General features: G+C 33.4%; 1 pseudogene; it reads left to right on the forward strand.

Annotated features, from left to right (window-relative positions):
• The first annotated feature begins 163 nt into the window (after positions 1–163).
• Positions 164–16,357, forward strand: part of LOC105722954 (polycomb complex protein BMI-1-like) — a 105,078-nt pseudogene continuing 88,884 nt past the window's right edge.

A 16,357-nucleotide genomic window follows, 5' to 3' on the forward strand; every position in this document is an offset into this window, starting at 1 on the left:
CAACATCAAAGACCAAAGGTATACACAACTTCAAAGATGAGGAAAAACCAGCACAAAAGGGCTGAAATTAAAAAAAAAAACAAAAACAAAAACAAAAAAATCCCAGAATGCCTCTTCTTCTCCAAAGGATCACAGCTCCTCTCTAGCAAGTGTACAAAACTGCATGGAGAATGAGTTTGAAAAATTGACAGAAGTAGTCTTCAGAAGGTGGGTAATAACAAACCCTTCCGAACTAAAAGAGTATGTTCTAACCCAATGCAAGGAAGCTAAGAACTTTGAAAAAAGGTTAGATGAATTGCTAACTGGAATAACCTGTTTAGAGAATAAGATAAATGACCTGATGGAGCTGAAAAACACAGCAAGAGAACTTGGTGAAACATACACAAGTATGAATGGCTGAATCGATCAAGCAAAAGAAAGGGTATCAGAGATTGAAGATCAACTTAATGAAACAAAGTGTGAGAACAAGATTAGAGAAAAAAGAATGAAAAGAAACAAAGACTCCAGGAGAGCTTCCCCAACCTAGCAAGACAGGCAAACATTCAAATTTAGGAAATACAGAGAACACCACAAAGATACTCCTTGAGAAGAACAACCCCCGAACAAATAATTTTCAGATTCAGCAAGATTGAAATGAAAAAAACAAACAAACAAACAAACAAAAAACGTTAAGGGCAGCCAGATAAAGGTTGGGTTATCCACAAAGGGAAGCCCATCAGACTACCAGTGGATATCTCTGCAAAAACCTTACAAGTCAGAAGAGAGTTGGGGCCAATATTCAACTTCCGAAAAAAAAAGAATTTTAATCCCAGAATTTTATATCCAGTCAAACAAGCTTCATATATGAGGGAGAAATATTATCTTTTACAGAAAAGCAAATGCTGAGAGATTTTGTCACCACTAGGCCTACCTTATAAGAGCTGCAGTAGTGCTGTATTCAGGAGACTAATCTCACATGCAAAAACACTCATAGGCTCAAAATAAAGGCATGGAGGAATATGTACCAAGTGAATGGAAAGCAAAAAAAAAAAAAAAAAAAAAAAGCAAGTGTTTCAATCCTATCTCTGATAAAATAGACTTTAAATCAACAAAGATCAAAAGAGATAAAAAAAATTACATAATGGTAAAAGGATCAATGTAACAAGAAGACCTAACTATCCTAAATATATATGCTCCCAATACAGGAGTGACCAGATTCATAAAGCAAGTTTTTAGAGACCTACAAAGAGATGTAGACTCCCACACAATAGTGGGAGGCTTTAACACCCCACTGTCAATATTAGACAGATCAATGAGACAGAAAATTAACAATGATATTCAGGACTTGAACTCAGCTATGGACCAAGTGGATGTAATAGATATCTACAGAACTCTCCACCCCAAATCAACGGAATATACATTATTATCAGGACCACATCACACTTATTTTAAAATTGACCAAGTGTACGTAAAACTTTTACTAAAATTAACACGACGCTGGTCCATAAAGCTTGGGTGTACAGCATTCTATAAGTGGGTTATTTAATTTACACTTACTGTAATCACTAATATATTAGTGTTTAAATACACCATATTACCCTTCGTAACACCTATTATTTAGTCTTTTTAAAATTTTCTGTACAGCATAAGAACTGCAGAATAAATTTCGCCTTTCGAGAAGTGTCTGATCATACCCTTTGCCCACTTTTTGATGAGGTTGTTTGTTTTTTTTCTTGTAAATGTGTTTAAGTTCTGAGACCACATTGTTTCTATAATCTCAGGACGGTATAATATAAACCTCTGGATATATTATTGGGTTGGGTCTTTATTCTGAAGGCTCCTGTGTATGCACATTGAATACATTTGTATGGTTTTTCTCTTACTAGTCAATCTGGCTTCTGTAAGTAATTTTCAGCAAACTTTAAGGGGCCACAGCTTGAAATCAATAACAAAAAGATAAATATAAAATTCCAAAACTGCCTGAAAATTGTAGAACACACGTCTTTTTTTTCTTTTGGATTTAATACAACTGCATTTTACTTACGTATTTTTATTTTTTTTTAAAGCGTTTATGTTTGGGTTACATGTGCATGTTTGTTATCTAGGCAAACTTGTGTCATAGGGGTTTGTTGTACAGATTATTTCATCACTCAGGTACTAAGCCTTGCACATGAAGGGATTTTGAATTTTCTTTAAGGCCTTTTTCCATCTACTGAGACAATCATGTGCTTTTTGTCTTTAGTTTTGTTTATGAGATGAATCACACTTACTGATTTGTGTGTATTGAACCAAACTTGCATCCCAGGGATGAAGCCTACTTGATTGTGGTGGATAAGCTTTTTGATGTGCTGCTGGACTCAGTTTGCTAGTATTTTGTCGAGAATTTTTGCAATGATGCTCATCAAGGATATTGGCCTGATGTTTCTGTTGTTGTTGTATCTCTGCCAGGTTTTGGTATCAGAATGATGCTGGCCTCACAGAATGAGTGAGGGAGGAGTTCACCCTCATTTTCTTTTGAAATAGTTTCAGCTATTTCAAATGGTACTAGCTCTTCTTTGCACATCTGATATAACACATCTGTGAATCTGTCTGGTTCTGTCCTTTTTTTTTTTTTTTGGTTGGCAGACTATTTATTTCTGATTCAATTTTAGTGCTTATTACTGGTCTGTTTAGGAATTTAGTTTCTTCCTGGTTCAGTCTTGGGAGGGTTTATGTGTCCAGGAACTTGCTTATTTCTTTGAGATTTTCTAGTTGATGTGCATAAAAGTGTTCATAATATTCTCTGATGGTTGTATTTCTGTGGGGTGAGTGTTAATATCCCTCTTGTCATTTCTAATTAAAGAATACATTTTATTCTGCATATGTGAGGTTTACACAACATGATGTTACTTGATACATACAGATAGTAGAATGGTTACTGTAGTGAAGTAAATAATGTATCTAGCATCTCACATAACTGTTTTTTTTGACAAGAGCAGCTAAAATCTACTTAACGAAAATCCCAACTATGATACAAATTTTTTAACCTTAATTTTATGTTCAGGGGTACATGTGAAGGTTTATTATATAGGTAAATTATGTGCCACAGGATTTGGTATGCAGATTATTTTATCATTCAGGTAATAAGCATAGTACCTGATAGGTAGTATTTTTGTAACTGCCGGATGGGTTTACCTTGCCTGCTGCCTAGACAGAGTCAATTTATCAAGACAAATGAATTGCAATAGAGAAAATGTAATTCACACAGAGCTGGCTGTTGGGGGAGACAAGAGTTTTATTACTACTGAAATCAGTGTCTCTGAGAATTTAGAATTTTTTTTTTTTTTTTTTTGGGACGGAGTCTTGCTCTGTCACCAGGCTGGAGTGCAGTGGCACAATCTCAGCTGAGTGCAGTGGCATAATCTCACCTCAGTGCAACCTCTGACTCCCTGGTTCAAGTGATTTTCCTGCCTCAGCCTTCCTAGTAGCTGGGATTACAGGCACATGCCACCATGCCCAGCTAATTTTTGTATTTTTGGTAGAGACAAGGTTTCACCATTTTGGCCAGGATGGTCTCGATATCCTGACCTTGTGATTTGCATGCCTTGGCCTCCCAAAGTGCTAGGATTACAGGTGTGAGCCACTGTGCCCAGCTCAGAAATTGGGGTTTTTAAGGATAATTTGGTGGGTAGGGGGCCAGTGAGTTGGAAGTTCTGATTGGTCAGATTGGAGATGAAATCGTAGTGAACTGAAGCTGTCCTCTTGTGCTGAGTCAGTTCCTGGGTGGGGACACAAGACAAAATGATCCAGTTTATCAATCTGGGTGGTGCCAGCTAATCCCCCATACAATGCAGGGTCTGCAAAATATCTCAAGCACTGATTTTAGGTTTTGCAGTGATGCTATACCCAGGAGCAATTTGGGGAGTTTTAACATTTTGCAGCCTACAGCTGCATAACTCTTAAACCATAATTTCTAATCTTGTGGCTAGTTAGTCCTGCAAAAGCACTCTAATCCCCAGGCAGGAAAGGGGTTTGTTGTGAGAAAGGGCTGTTATTATCTTTGTTTCAAAGCTAAATAATAAATTAGTTTCTCCCAAAGTTAGTTCAGCCTATACCTAGGAATGAACAGGGACAGCTTGGAGCTAGAAGCAAGATGGATTCAGTTAGGTTAGGTCTCTTTCACTGTAATAATTTTCTCAGTTATAATTTTTTCAAAGGTCATTTCATTTTTATTCTTACCCTCCTGCCCCCCTCCACCCTTGAGTTTCTCCGGATGTCTTTTGTTCCATTCTTTGTGTCAGTGTGTACCCAATGTTTAGCTCTCACTTTTAAATGAGAACATGGAGTATTTGGTTTTCTTTTCCTGCATTGGTTCACTTAAGAAAATGGCCTCCAGTGCCATCCATGTTACTGCAAAAGACATGATCTCATTCTCTTTATGGCTGCATAGTATTCCACGATGTATATGTGCCACAGGTGCGTTACCCAGTTTACCATTGATAGACAATTAAGATAGATTCTATGTTTTTGTTGTTTGGAGCACACTTTTAAATAATACATGAGTAAAATAAGCAATCACAGTGGCAATTAGGAAAAAAACTGAACTGAATAGTAATTAATACATGGCATAACAAAGTTGTGTGAACCACCTTAGCCATACTTAAGGGAGTCAAATACATATATAAGAAAATATAGCATGGAATATATTACATGTATTAAATATTTAATAATCATAGCATTAAATGTAAAGGAAGATTAAAAATCAATGATCTATGTATCCATGTCAAAATGTTAGCAAACTAGAAACCAGTAAAACCCAAAGAAAAAAAGAGAATTGGAATAATAAAGATGAGAGTAGAACTGATTTCAGTTGAAAACAAACTTAAAATGGGAAAATTTATTAAGGCCAAAAGTTGATGCCCTAAAACATGTAGTAAAATTGATATACCTCTGGCAAGAAATAATCATTGTAATTCACTATATTAGCAGGATATAGAAATATTATCTGACTATATCATGAACCCAGAAAATCTGAGACAGGTCTCAGTTAATTTAGAAAGTTTATGTTGCCAAGGTTGAGGATGTGCCTGTGACAAAGCCTCAGGAAGTCCTGATGACATATGCCCAAGCTGGTTGGGGCACAACTTGGTTTCATGCATTTTAGGGAGACATATGGCATCAATTAATGTACATTATTAGTTCAGTCTGGAAAGGCAGTACAACTTAAAGCAAAGGCAGGAAGACTTCAAGTGGGGAGGGAACTTCCAGGTCACAGATAAGTGAGATACAAACAGTTGCATTCTTTTGTTTCTGATTACCCTTTCCAAAGGAGGCAATCAGATATTCATTTATCTCAGTGAGCAGAGGGATAACTTTGGATAGAATGGGAGGTAGGTTTCTTCTAACCTGTTTGCAGCTTGAGTTTTCCTTAGTAATTTTGGGGTCCCAAGATTTTTTCCTTTTACATATTCCCCATTTAAAAAAAAAAAGTCTTTTGGAGAAAGCGTTTTACACGAAAATGAGTCTCTGGTGTCAGGTTTCACCTGTGGTCTCATGGCTAGGATAGTTTACTCCTAGATGGGTAAGTCTCAAAAGCTCATTTTTAGCAGGTTGTGAAGTCTCATGTTCTGTGAAAAGAAAATAGTGGGGAGGAAGGGAGAAAACAACAAAAACAAAAAGAACAATCCTGGAAACATCAACATAGGCTCAATTACTCTGAATTCCATACATTAGTAGGCACGTATGAAAGTGGTTTATGTATGTAAACAGGTTGCTGTTATTGTCTTCTGAAGTTTAAGTTGTCTGGCTTCAGTTGGCAGGGTTTTAAGAAAGCACAGCTTAGTTTTCAGTGACTCCAAATTAGGAAAAATGGGGGAGAAAAGAAGAAAAATAATTGAAAACATTATTTTAAAGACTTTAGCCAAGAAAAATTAGAATTTGGTCCAAAGTGTAGAAAATAACAGAAACTAGAAAAAAAAAATAGGTAAGACTAAAGTCTAGCAACAGGTGTATTATAGTCGTGAAATAATTTTTTTCTCTCTCCAGTTTCCCATTTTACTAAGGACAAATCATGGCAGGACTAGTTTTCTTACCATACTTGGTGTAATTATTTTTATATAGTGCAGCAAAAATATTTTTTACATAGGATTTTAAATTGGCTTTGACGGAACTTTGTTGCGTAAGAGGAATCTCAGATAAATCATTTTTAAAGTTGATCCCAACCATGAATTTGTGCCATCAAATACCTACGAGTTGGGTGAATTTCCTCTTCTCCTGAGATTCCAAGATAAACCTGGGGCTTCTGCACCTATCAGAACATGACATTCTTTATTTACCAGAGAAACCTTGTACAGGAACTGTGTACACAAAATATGAGGCCAGTATTTCCCAAGGGCTTTTTTGGCTCTATAAATGAAGTTTGATTTCTTAAAGGAAAGCGCACCATTACAGTCAAAGCCTTGGTAAAATAACCAATTTATCCAATTGTGTCTTGTTACAAATGAAAACAGATTCTTATTGCACTTATGCAAATAACTGTATTGTCATAAGTTAAGAATATTCACAAACAGTTTTCAATACATAAGCAGAATATGTATAAAAAGAAAAAACAAAAACAACAATAAAAGACAAATAGTTTTTGAATTCTGAAGAAATCAGGTAGACAAAAACAAATATGCTCCAAAGTTTGTTCATGGGAGTATACCAAATTGTTAAAAGCTGTCAAAAACTCAAAAGAGAAATCTTAATACTCTGAAAAACAAAGCAAAGTATCAGCAAATATTTTAAGGGAAAAGTAAAAAAGACTGGTTCAGTATGTGCAGTTAATTCCTATTCTGCTTGATATTCAAAAACATTTTAATCCTCTATGAGTCCTGAAAGTTTTTCCTCTATTCTGATTTCACAGTCTCCAAAGTCATCAGAAACCTGCATTTAAGGGCACCTGTTAGAATTTTATAGTTGATTAGAAATCCATCTTCTACAGAGGATCAAAACAAGGCAACTATTATTCATGGATTAAAAAAAAAGGTTTTAAGGTAGCCATAGTCAAATGACACAATTGACAAGGAAATTTGCTACCTCTGTGGCACACAATAATTTTAACATAACAATTATGATTTTCACTGATAATGTACACTAAGTTATATCAGAATCATAGGAGTTTCCCATAATTTTGGAACACATACTAATAACATTTTTATACAAATACAGCCCAAAGAAAACCAAACAACTTTTCGTATTTGACAATGCTTTTTGTATAAGTTTTATACCAAATAAGACAAATTATGTCATTTTTGGACATTAGGGAACCTAATATCTTAAAGGATTAATTAGGTTAGAAAAAGACACAATTTATAATTTGATTTTAGAAAGTTTGTCAAACATGAAAGTTTTAAAATACTTGATATTACAAAATAAGATTACCGGTCATTGCAAAGTCATTTATTTAACAAAAGTGATAATTCAAGAATTTCAAAAAAAGACAAAAACCTTCATTCTTTGAAGGAAGACTTAATTTTCTAAACAAAAGCTTTAATAAAAACAGCATAAAGTCAATTACATTTGCTTTTCAAATTTTGTGAACAATCTATAAAATTTAATCTTAATTATAAAATATAAGCCTTTTATACCTTTTATAACCTTTATAAAAGAGTTGGTTAATGCTTCCAGAAAACCTTGTAACTCTGACACAGGTTTCCATATACGGGTTTTGCATCAGTGTGCCTTTGATATTAATGATTAATTTATAGAGAAACTTACTTTATCTTTCAAAACTGGCCCTTACAGTCTTACACGCCTACCTCTTCCATGATAGTCACTGGGTCTTGAGGAGTGGAATAGCTTTAATTGCTTGTCGTGTGTCTCAGGAATGCAGTTTATTTTGATTGACATCTTCTACAGGTCTTGAAGATGAGGCTTTATTTGCTGTCAGTATTTAAGATTCAGCAGTACTTGGTGTCCTTTTTAGACTGAGGAGTTTAAGCCCTGTAACTCAATGTTACAGGACTTTAAAAGCAAGTATAGGAAGATACATGATGTAATAAACATAATTAAAATTTTTTATATCAGCTTTTTTGCCTAAGCAAACCAAAAATAATAATATGACAACTTGATTATATAATATTTTTAAAATATAAATCCTCTTATTGAGACTTATATCAACCATTCATGACATAATAAGACTTTCTGGTTTGTCCTAAACAACTCTCCTTTTTAAACAGCCAGTTATTATATTTTAGGATTAAATTTACTATACAAGATTCTTTCTTATATAAAATTATTTCTCTTTAAGCCTTTTTACCTCAAAAATACCCCTTTATTTTTGTAACTTTACATCTTTTTTATTTCTTGGTTCCGTTTGCCTCATTTTATACATAACCTTTAAATAAGCTTCGAATTAGACAAAACTTGTTCACTTTTTTAAAAGGACACACTTTTTTTTTTTTTTTAGTAAGAATGTTTTTCTGCAATACATATTTATTGAAAATTTCCCAAATAATGAAATAGTTATTATTACATTTAATATAACTTTACATTCTAAATTATTACCCATTTGTCTACAAGTATTTATCCCATTGAATTTACCTAGTTATTTTAATTTTTTACCTAGATTATTTATGAAAATTGTGATAGTCGTGATGTAAAGTTGTGAAACTGTCATTGCAAAAGTATAATTGAGACAGTGAAAAATGATTTGACCTAACTGATTCCATCTTGCTCTTAACCTCCAAGCTATTCTTCTTCATTCATGGGCATAGGCCAGACTAAATTTGGGAGGGACTTATTTTATAGTTTAGCTTTGAAACAAAGATGATAATAGTCTTTTCCTGAAGCAAACCTCCTTATTGTCTGTGGGTTAGATTGCCTAAAGCCACAGGATTATAAATTATGATAATCTTACTAAATTCAATATGCAGCTATTTTCATTAAACCCCTATCAATGTCTTATTTATGAAAAATTACCCAAAGAAAGATCATTCTGTTTTTGGCTGGGTTTATAGTTTTGCAATCCATATTCAAATTTTGACACCTTATAATTTTGGCAGGGATAAGTATGAAATAAGCTTGATTAATAAATGCAAACAAAAACATATGCTGGCAATTCTTAAGACATTTCTAATATCACTTTACCAATAATTTAAAAGATACAGCTTATTTATTAAAGATTTTACTTAAGTTACATAAACTTGAAAAAGCATTTGACTAGTCTTTTTATTTTAGTATCTGATTTAAGTGCTCTTATTTTTCTTCGAGCCAAGTTAAACATGAAATTAAACTACACTCTTCCTTAAAAACCCAAGTAGCCTCTGTTGCAATAACTATTTTAGTCAAAACTTCAGGTTAAAACAGAATTCAGTCAACTGAGAAGAAAAAGAGAAAATAAAAACTTTTTCTAAAAAAGGGACAAGGTCCTAGGAGAGAAAAACAAACAAAAAACAAAATCATGAAGGCCTTTCAAATACAAACATGCACACATGTGCGCGCACGTGCGCGCGCATACACACACACACACACACACACACACACACACACACATCTTGAATGTTAGCCTTATGATTAAGCTGACTTTTAACCACTGAATGCCTTTAAAATTTTTAAAAAAATCTTATTACCATATTTCAGCCAGGACAAAATGCTGCTATTTCAGTTGCACAGCATTGCCCTTTCAGTTTGCCCTGCCTGACAAAAAGGTGGCCTTGTTACATAAATAAAGTCCCTTTAGTAATTTAAATCAAAAGTCTTTTATTTTTTTTCTTTTGCTGGCCATTTTCCTCCCACTTCAGAGGCCTCGTTTCCTATAATTTAGTGTTCCTCTTCGGATTTGACTAAGACAGAAACAAACAACAAAACAGTTAAGCAAAACTAAGAGTGATCACACAAATTGTAAGATTTCCGAGCACTCTAAGTGTAAGCAGAAATTAACATCAGCTGGTTTTTAAATGCTAACTTTAGTCATTTAAAAAGAATTTGCAAGGCAGAATCTCAAACCAGTTTCTTACCTAGTGAAGCATCCTAGAAGCAGGAAAACAAGTCATCTCCTCTGTTGGAAACAAGCTAAAACTCCATAAAGGAGTAACCTGCCTTCCATTCTCATGGAAGCAGGAAAACTTGCCTTTTTTTGGAAGCAAGTAAAACTCCAAATAAAGAAGAGTGGTACAACGAAATAAACTTCAGATCTCGACCAAATTTTGGGAGATCAGGGCTTCTCTGGAGGTGGTGCTCTCAGACCTCAACAAATTGTCCTACTGGTTTGAGCCATAAAGTTAGCTCATGCTAGCACCAGGCACCAAGAGAAAATTTTTCGGGGGCATCTACACTCAGAATTCTCCTGTGGTTACCAAAATGTGAACTCAGAAAATCTGAGACAGGTCTGTTAATTTAGAAAGTTTATTTTACCACAGTTGAGGACGTGCCTGTGATAAAGCCTCAGGGAGTCCTGAAGACATGTGCCTAAGGTGGTCGGGGCACAGCTTAGTTTTATACATTTTAGAGAGATATGGGACATCAATCAACATATGTGAAAAGTACATGGGTTTAGTATGGAAAGGCAGGACAACTTGAAGCAAAGGCAGGCAGACTCCAAGTTGGAAGGGAGCTTTCAAGTTACAGATAGGTGAGACACAAACAGTTGCATTCTTTTGTTCCTGATTAGCCTTTCCAAAGCAGGTGATCACATATGCGTTTACGTCAGAGAGCAGAGGGATGACTTTGAATAGAATGAGAGGCAAGTTTGCCCTAAGCAGTTTTCAGCTTGATTTTTTCTTAGCGATTTTGGGGACCCCAGATATTTTTCGTTCCCAATATCAATTAATGCAGAAAAAGCACTCGATAAAATCTAGTACTCATTTATGGCGAAAACTGTCAGAAAACTAGCAGTAAGGAAAATTTCCTCAATTTGATTAAGAATGTCAACACGAAACTAACACAGCACAACAAATAGCATACTCAGTGATAATAGACATACAGGTATATTTACTCTTACTACTCTTATTCAACAAAATAATGAGAGCCTGCCCAGCTGTATAATGCAAGAAAAGGAAAAAAATATACAGATATATTTTTAAATTTCCTTATAAATAAATCTCATTAAATTTGCAAATGATATCATTGCCTTCATATAAAATTCTAAGAATCTAAAACAAACAAAAACTGTACAACTAAAAAGTGACTTCAGCAGCCACAGGATAACATATGAAAATCAATTGTATTTCTATACTAGCAAAAAGATGTGGAAACTCAAAAAGATGTGGAAATTCAAATACAATACCATAATTTGATTTATAATCACTCAAAAAATGCAATACTTACGTATGGAACTGAAAACAATTTAATGAACAAAGAATTGTCTTTTAAACAAATGGTGCTGGAGAAATTGGACACCCATAGGATAAAAAAAATTATACCTTGATGTAAACACTACATATTATACCAAAAATTGTCTCCAATAAATCATAGCTTTAAATATAAAATGTAAAGCCATAAACTTTTTAAAGAAAACATAAGAGAAAGTTTTTTTGGTACCTGTGGCTTGCTAAAGAGTTTTTAGTCATGATATAAAAAACATGACGGAAAAGTTTGATAGTTGGACTTAACTAAAGTTAAAAACTTTTAATAGGCTAAAAACCCTGTTGAGATGATACACAGACAAACTGCAGACATTGGGGAAAATATTTGCAAACCATATATTTGACAAAGTACTAATATATAGAATATATAAAGAACTCTCAAAACTCAAAAGTGAAAAATAAAGAATTCAATTAGAAAAATATATGAACAGATGTTTCACTGAAATGTATATACAAGTGAAAAATAAGCACATAAAATGATATTCACAATCACTAGTCATTAGAAAAATGTAAATTAAAACTATAATAAGATAAATATCACTACACATCTTTTAGAAGAGCTGAAATAAAAAATAATGACCACATAAAATGTTGGTAAGTGTTCATACAAACATTCCCTCATACATCGTTAGTGAGAATTTATAACGGTTCAGCCACTTTAGAAAGCAGTTTGGAAATTTCTTGAAAATATAAACAAACACTTACCATACAACCAAGTAATTGCATTTCTGGGCATTTTTGTCAAACAAATGAAAATTTACGTGCACACAAAAGATTGTATATAAACATTTATGACAGCATAAGACCCCAAAATTGGAAACTCAAATATTCTAAGTTAAACAAATGGTGGTACATCCATACCATGAAATACTACTCAACAGTAAAAAGGAATGAACTATTAATACATGCAACAACTTGGATGAATCTCCAGGAATTTATTTTGAGTAAAATAACCAATTCAAAAAAGGTTACATAGTGTATAATTTTATTTGCATAATATCCTGGAAATGACAAAATTATAGAAATTGAGAACAAATTAGTGGTTACCAGGAGTTTTCAAAATATTGACTTCATAAATGTGTTAGTGGGCATTCCTTCCTCTTCTATTTTCTGGAAGAGATTATGTAGAATTGATACTAATTTTTTAAAATGTTTGGTAGAATTTCTGAGTGAAACCATCTTATCCTAGATATTCTTTTTTTTGAAATTTAAAAATTGTTAATTCAGCTTCTTTAATAGTTATAGGCTATTAAAATAATCTATTCCATATTGATTGAGTGGTGGTAGTTTGTGTTTTACAAGGAATTAGTCCTCTTCATCTAAGTTTAAAATTTATGTGCATAGAAAAATCTGCCTTTTATTATGCTTTTGATGTCTACCACTCCTATAGTGATATCTCCTTTTTAATTCCAGATATTGGTAATTGTGAGTTTCTTTTTTTCTTTGTCAGTTTTGCTATTAATAGATGCCTATCAATCGAATTGAATTTTGAAGAGACCTAGATTTTTGTTTTACTGATTTTCTCTATTGTTATTTCTGTTTTCAATTCTTTCTTTATTCCTTTCTCTTGCTTTGGGTTTATTTTCTCTTCTTTTTCTAATTTCTTAATGTGGGAGCTTAGATTATTGATTTGAGAGTTTTCATTTTTTTCTAACACTTATAAGCACTTAGTCCCATACATTCCCCTCTCAGTCCTGCTTTAGCTGTGTCTCATAAATTTTGATATGTTGTATTTTAATTTGCATTAAGTTCAATATACTTTAAAAATTTCCCTAAGACTTCCTCTTTGGTCTATGAATTATCTACAAGAGTGTTGTATGGCTTCTAACTGGTGATATTCTTATTATTTTTCTGTTATTAATTTCTAGCTTGCTTCCATTTTGACCAGAGAACAAAATATATTAGTTTGCTTTAAATATTGATGTTCGTTCTGTGGTCTAGGTTATGGTCTGTCTTGGTAAATGTTCCATGAACACTTGAAAGAATGTTTATTCTGCTTTTGTTTTGTGGAGTGTTCTATACATGTTGATTACATCCTATTGGCTGATGATGGTGTTGAGATTTTCTACATTTTTGCTGATTTTCTTTCAAGTTGTTATATCTAATTTCCCCAGTGTTTTTTGTAACAATTTCATAGTTTGAGGTCTTTGACTTAAGTCTGTAATCCATTTTTATTTGATTTTTGTTTATGTTGAGAGATAAATATCTAGTTTCATTCTTTTATATATGGATATCCACTTTCCCTAGCATCATTTCTTATAGTGACTGTCTTTTTCCCAGTGTATGTTCTTTGAACGTTTGTTAAAAATGAGTTTACTGTAGGTGTGTGGATTTGTTTCTGGGTTCTCTATTCTGTTCCATTGGTCTGCGTGTCTGTTTTGATGCCAGTACCATGCTGTTTTGATTACCATAGCTCTGTAGTATAATTTGAAGTCAGGTAATGTGATTCCTCCTGTTTTATTCTCTTTGGTCAGAATAACATTGGCTACTCTGTGTCTTTTGTTGTTCCATATAAATTTTAGAATTTTTTTCTATTTCTGTGAAGAGTGTCATTGGTATTTTGATAGGGATATCATTGACTCTGTAGATTGCTTTGGGTAGTATGGACATTTTAACAATAGTAATTCTTCCAATTCATGAATATGAAATACTTTTCTATTCTTTGATGTCCTCTTCAGTTTCTTTCAACAGTGTTTCATAGTTTTCATTGTAGTGATTTGTCATTTCTTTAGATAAATTAATTTCTAGGTATTTGACTTTATTTGTGGTTATTGTAAATTGGATCACTTTAAAAAATTTCTTATCCTGATTGTTCACTTTTGACATATAGAAATGCTACTGTTTTTTGTAATTTATCAGCTCTAGGAGTTTGTTAGTGGAGTCTTTAGATTTTTCCAAATATACGATAATATTATCTGAAAACAATAATAATTTGACTTCTTTCTTTCCAGCTTGGATATTCTGTATATCTTTCTCCTGTCTGCTTGTGTTAACTAGGACTTCCAGTACTATTTTGAATAACAGTGGTGAATGTGGGCATCTTTGCCATGTTTCAGATCTCAGAGGAAATGTTTTTAGCTTCTCCACATTTGGCATGACACTAGCTGTGGGTCTGTCAGATATGGCTTCTATTATGTTGACATATATTTCTTCTATACCCACATTTTTGAAGGTTTTTGCCATAAAGAGATGTTAAATTTTATCAAATGCATTTTCAGCATTAATTGAAAAGATCATTTGGATTTTGTCCCTCATTCTGTTTATATAATGTGCCATATTGATTGATTTGTGTTTGTTAAACCATCTTTGCAGCCCAGAAATAAATCCCAATTAGTCATGATGAATAATTTTTAAAATGTATTATTGAATTTGCTTTGCTAGTAGTTTGTTGAGGTTTTTTGCATCAGTATTTATCAGAAATATTGGCCTGTATTTTTCTCTTTTTGATGTGTCTTTGTCTGGCTTTGGTGTCAGGGAAATACTGGCTTATAAAGTCAGTGTGGAAGTATTTCCTCCTTGTCTATTTTTTGAAATAGATTGAGTACAATTGGTGCTAATTCTTTTATAAATGTTTGGTAGAATACAGCAGTAAAGTCATTGGGTTATGGACTTTTCTTTATGAGAAACTTTTTTTTTTTTCAACTATGACTTATTCTGTTAATCACATCTGTTCAGGTCTTGGATTTCTTTCTGGTTCAATATTGGTAGGTCGTATGTGTCTCAGAATTTGTTTATTTCTTCTGGATTTTCCAATTTACTGGCATACAGTTTTTCTAGTAGTTACTAATGATTCTTTGAATTCCTGCAGTATTAGTTGTAATGTCTCTCTTTTCATCTCTGATTTCATTTATTTATATCTTTTCTCATTTGTTCTTAGTCTGGCTAAGGTTTGTCAATTTTGTTTAACGTTTCCAAAAACTAATCTTTTGTTTTATTGATCTTTTGTTCTATTTTATTTCAATTTTATTTATTTCTGCTCTGATCTTTATAATTTTTTTCTTTTACTAATTTTGGGTTTGATTTACTCTTGCTTTTCTAATTCTTTGAGATGTATCATTAGGCTATTTGAAGTTTTTCTTCTTTTTTGATGTAGGCACTTTTAGCTTTAAACTTTCCTATTAGTACTGCTTTTGCTGTATTCCACTGGTTTTAGTATGTTGTGCTTTCATTATTAGTTGTTTCAAGAAACTTTGGTTTTCCTTTGGCTTAATATATCCAGAACTCAGTGCTGGAGAAACTGACAAACCAGAATTGTCAATGAGTACAAACTCTCCTTCTCTGGACAGTAATTGCTTCATTGAAGGAAATCTTGGGAGACAACCTCTGAGGTCTCTTCCTCCTTCTACTAAACTTAACTTTTACTACCCTTTCTCCTTTCCTTGGGAATAAAAATTGTCTCATAAAGCCTACACCTGGGTATAGTGAATCCTTAGGTGTCACATTGATAATAAGCCTTGGATGAGACCTCTAGAATACTCAGACTTTTTATAACTTGGGTCAAATGAGGTGGCCCTAGAATCCAGTCTTGACTTCCCCTATGGTCTTCTCAGTTCCAGAGTCCCCGTGGCTGGTGAGGAATATTTCGCCAGTGGCTTTACCTTTGCCTGGGCAAGCCACCACTCTTCTCTTAAGTGCTTGTTCTTTCAGTATCTGGACTTTAGGTTGCCCAATTATAACATGAAAGGTTGGGAACATAATACTTCCAAATTCTGATGGTATGTGATTCTAGATAAAGAGAAGTAGTCAAGTGGACCATATATGATAAACAAAGTCACTTAGCTATTAAATAATTATCTTTAACAATAGAGAGAGTGGAGGGTAGAGGAGTGCAGAAGATTGAGACCTTTCTCAAATGACACTATGCATAAAGTACATGGCACAATCCTGGGAAGCAAATGTAAGTAAACCCTTGTCTACCACCAGTAGACTCTCAGGTTTTCTCTGACTGCATCTCAAATGTGGGTTTGGGCTCTGACTATAGTGCCCATCTTGATGCTTCACAATTCATTTCTCATCTCTGGCTAGTCTGAAAGCTTTGGTTACTTAGTTGGTGG

The sequence above is a fragment of the Aotus nancymaae genome, unplaced genomic scaffold (genome assembly GCF_030222135.1).
Source record: "Aotus nancymaae isolate 86718 unplaced genomic scaffold, 86718_ANA_hifiasm-v0.15.2.pri h1tg000081l, whole genome shotgun sequence".
NCBI classification, from domain to species: domain Eukaryota; kingdom Metazoa; phylum Chordata; class Mammalia; order Primates; family Aotidae; genus Aotus; species Aotus nancymaae.